The sequence below is a fragment of the Sinohyriopsis cumingii genome, chromosome 1 (genome assembly GCF_028554795.1).
Source record: "Sinohyriopsis cumingii isolate HCF-2022 chromosome 1, ASM2855479v2, whole genome shotgun sequence".
NCBI lineage: Eukaryota > Metazoa > Mollusca > Bivalvia > Unionida > Unionidae > Sinohyriopsis > Sinohyriopsis cumingii.
In genome coordinates, this window is record NC_142961.1 from 147,505,848 (window position 1) to 147,510,936 (window position 5,089).

Consider the following 5,089-nt stretch of genomic DNA (forward strand, 5'->3'; position numbering starts at 1 on the left):
AAATTTGTGAGCTATGGTGTTTGCTCTTCTAGTTTGCTGAGTTTGTTCTTTTTTTAGTGTGCTGTATGAAATATGTGAATTAGGTTTCTTTTGTGTGCTGTATGAAACGTGTGAATTAGTTTTCTCAAGTGTGCTGTATGAAACGTGTGAATATGTTTTCTTTTGTGTACTGTATGAAATGTGAATTAGTTTCTCATGTGTGCTGTATTTATAGGTTACTGCATTTGTATGGGAAAATATGAACAAGTTTGTTTCAGAATAATACTGCATGACCTTTGGGAGTACAGGATTATTATGAGAAAATGAGTTCCTATTTTGCCATACAAATGCAGTAACCTTTGTATTATATGCTCATTTTGTTATTCTACCTAAAGCTTAATTAAAAACAGGAATACTACAAGAAATAAAGTAATTAAATTTATGCTGTATTCAAAAATAAATACACCACTGTAGATTCATCAATACACAATAACAATATTAATGCACACACAGCACTGCCCAGTGACCTTTGAATTTCCTAATGTATGCTCAATAGTAGTTTGAAAAAGAACTATCATTTTGGTCTACTTAAAATTGAAATTTAGAGTCATATTGTGAGTGAATATGTTCAGTATCATAAAATACGGCATGATTCTGACAATGTAAAGTTAATGGAGACAAAAATGAGCATATAATAAGAAATGTGTCAATTTCCTCGTGTACAGTATGAAATGCGTGAATTATTTTTCTTATGTGTGCTGTATGAAATGTGTGAATTATTTTTCTGATGTGCGCTGTTTGAAATTGCCTGTGTATGATGTATGAAATGTGTGAACTATATTTACCCAGTATAAGGGTTGCTGCATTTGTATGGGAAAAAATGAATAAGTTTTTGGGATGTAAATACTGCATGACCTTGGGAGTGCAGTATATCCATCCGATGAAACGAGTTCATATTTTCCCATACAAATGAAGTAACCTTTTTATTATATGCTCATTTTTTTATTCTACCTAACGCTTAATTATATTAACAAAATACACTACAAGAAACAAAGAAAATGAATGAATGCCATATTCCAAACTAAATACACAAGCGCAGATTCATCATTACACAACAACAACATTATTACTGCGCACATACATAACTCCACCCAGATAAATTTGAACTTAGTAGCATGCTCGACATGACTTTCAAAAGAAAATGGCATTGTCTAGTTAAAATTGAAATTTGGAGTCATATTGTGAATGATTGCGCATTGCAACAACTTTTCCATTTGATCTGGAATGAATAGATTTTTGCATTTTTTTTATTCTACGAAATTTCGTGATTTTGGACTGGATTTATATGTGACAGTTCCACATGAATTACATTGGATTGAAGAAGCGAGGGAGAAGCGTGTTGACATCTGCAAATGTGTTTCTCTTTCTGTCATTGAATGTTTGAAATCATAATGTGGGAAAAATATGAAATCTTTCAATTGCAATTATCAAAAAGATGCTATGGAATTTAATGCTTATTTCATTTTGAGTGCAGTAAGGAGGATGTAATTGCACTTATATTCAAAATTACAGTATAATTTTGAAATGCATAATCAAGATTGAGAACCCCTATAACATGGCTCATGTAATTCGGATTTGCAGAACTAAGAAAGTACATTTTGAAGAAATTCAGGATGTAAAACTATAAGTACATGTATTTTTTTTTTGCCATTCTTATTACCAGCTAAAGAAGACCGTTTATCGTTTGTCACTTGTATGTTATTTGTAAGGACCCTTTGCTGATGTCAACTGTATAGCTAACCTAAAATCGAAACATTGTATCAAAAAAGTTAATGCGGAATGTGCCAAAGCAGCTGGAATGTGGCAGTCCTCGAAACATCTGCTTTACTTCATTGAGAAACAAATTTAATCAACCAAAATGTAAAGCGCCTACTACATGAGTATACATGATTTGTTTACAAATCAAAAGTGCTGGCGTCTGCATCAATTGTTTGTTTGCAATAGAAAGTAGCCTTTATGCACGTGAATGCAATATGAAGGTGTGCAGTATCATAAAATATTGAACAATTCTGACAATGTAAATTTAACGGAGAATAAAATGAGCATATAATAACATTTGTTCTTGTTGTTCTGTATGAAATAATTTCTAAGCTCATCTAGTATACTGTAAGAAATATAGGAACTATACAGTTTGCTCATATGCTGTATTAAACATAGAACTACTGTATATACTATCTTATAAGTCAATTCAAACTGCAAACAACACAGATTCTGATATGCCGTATCATAATGTTCCTGCAGATCAGGCTCTATGTTGTTTGTTCTTCCCATTATACCTATCAAATTGCACAGATCCAAATCTGTTGGTGCATTATGCGATGGCAGATCTAGGTCTGTGCAATTTGCAGTTGGACTCATTTAAGTGAACGAGTAGATATGGTATGCAATTTGGTCATATAAAAGTTGTCCAGCAGCTTCCTGTGGGTAATGGCAGTTCTTTCTGTGATCTGTCTAGGTTTGTCCAACATCAGATATGTCTGCCACTTACAGCCTAGTATGTTCTGGAAAATGGTTTTAAACCTCACAAAACTCTAAAACTCTTTATCAGTGAATCCTTCAGTTTAAAATAAATATTTTATTTTTTTAAGCATGACATTATTGGATGTTGGTCACAGTTGTCTACAGTTTTTGGTATTATTTGGAAATGAAAATTTATAGCAATAGCATGTGTGTTAATTCAATTTTTTCTGGTATTAGGAATTCCAGTTTGCAAAATATCTTAATTTTTCTGTGAAAGGCTAGAGAACATTGGGCCACAGATATCTGCAAACTGTGATAAGTAAAATCAATTAATTGATCTGTTACATTTTCCTTAAAAAATTATTACTTTCTTTTAGTTGAAAAATATTTCAGTTTTCATGGATAAATGTGCAATGCATTGAACTTTGCAGGAACATGAAACTTTAATTCAGAAAGTGAGAGCTGGACAGTTGGTTGCAGGAAGCAGTTTGATTCCTTTCATGTGTTTGATTCTGACTGTCATACAGGTGTTGAATGTTGTGTAAATAATTTGATAAGGCACTTCACAGGTGGTAATTCCATTCTAGTGAGATAATGGATTGTACAAACAGGGAGGTTGATATGCTAGGTCAGAATTCTGGAATGGGATAATGGGTTGTACAGGTAGTAGGTTTGATATTCCTGGTCAGGAATGTGGAATGGCACCACAGGAGCATAATACTCATAATGATTTAATCAATCTTAATTTGTTCCAACTCATCTCTTCAATAACAACTTGGATGTATAGTAGTTGGAATAGAATCCTTCAATATATCTAAGGTTTAAAACTGCAGTGTCTATAATTTTTGTTCTGATATTTCTGCCTGAAATTCACACAATTGCTTTTAATTCCATAAAGTAGTCTTTCATAAATTGTTAGTGAAAGCCAAGAATGCCGTATTGATTTTGAATCAGATTGTTACTAACGAGGTGGAAAACATCCTTTTAGTGAAGCTGCTGTCTGTTTTTACATGAACAAGCCCCTTTCAAATAAATTTATCGATACCAAATCTCTCTTGAAAACAGTCATACCTTAAAATGATCATTTTGAGGAGAAATCATGTCTTGATCTATATAAAATTAGCCCATGGTTGTTGCAAATACATTGATGTTCTTTTGTCCACCATTCTGTTTAATTATTTGCATATATGGATGTCTGGAATAGACTAAAGTAATTAGGAAATTTGAAAATCCAGTGAAATTCATTTGTTAAAAGTATTTTCCTGTCTTTATACAGTAAAGGGACCAGTCTAGCAATTTACTCATGGAAATTTATTACCTTGTTGATTCTTTCCTCCAAAATGATGGTCTCAGACCCTATTTCAAATCACCCAAGAAAAATCTGTGAAAACAGTTAATCAAAACAGAACAAAATATGGGATTTATGATTGTGAATGGTTCTTGTACCAGTGATACATCACAAGCAATGATATCAGTTGCTAAATATAGCCACCAGCTTGTTTTAAGACAATATATATATATATAATTACTACAGGTTATTATGTGTTGCTGGATGCTTTATCTGAAAACAATATGGTCACAGCTTGGCACAATGACATCATCATCTTCTATTTTTAGCACAAGGTTCATTTCAGTACAAATGCCATGAGATATGCTGAAGAAGGTATAAAAAGAAGTAGCTGCAGATTTTGTCACAATGTAATGTTCCTTTTAGTAGTTCACTGGTTGACTGTATATTTTGTCTCATCGTAATGTTCCATTGAGTACTTCACTGGTTGACTGCAGAATTTGTCTCATTTAATGTTCCATTGAGTAATTTACTGGTTGACTGCAGATTTTGTCTCATTTAATCTTCCACTGAGTAGTTCACTGGTTGACTGCAGAATTTGTTTAAGTGTAATGTTCCTTTGAGCATTTCACTGGTTGACTGCATAATTTGTCACAATGTAATGTTCCTTTTAGTAGTTCACTGGTTGACTGTATATTTTGTCTCAATGTAATGTTCCATTGAGTAGTTCTCTGGCTGACTCCAGATTTTGTCTCATTGTAATGTTCCATTGAGTAGTTCTCTGGTTGACTGTATATTTTGTCTCAATGTAATGTTCCATTGAGTAGTTCTCTGGTTGACTGCAGATTTTGTCTCATCGTAATGTTCCATTGAGTAGTTCACTGGTTGACTGTATATTTTGTCTCAAAGTAATGTTCCATTGAGTAGTTCACTGGTTGACTGCAGATTTTGTCTCATCGTAATGTTCCATTGAGCAGTTCACTGGTTGACTGCAGATTTTGTCTCATCGCAATGTTCCATTGAGTAGTTCACTGGTTGACTGCAGAATTTGTCTAAGTGTAATGTTCCTTTGAGCAGTTCACTGGTTGACTCCAGATTTTGTCTCATTGTAATGTTCCATTGAGTAGTTCTCTGGATAACTGCAGAATATGTCTCATCACAAATTGTTATGTAGTTGTCTGGGTCACTTCAGAATTTGTCTCATTATGATTCTCAAATATTTTGCTTAGATGCAATTTTAAAAATTAAAATTAAATGCAAAAATCTGTGATGATAACTTTGTATAATATGTATTCAGATGTA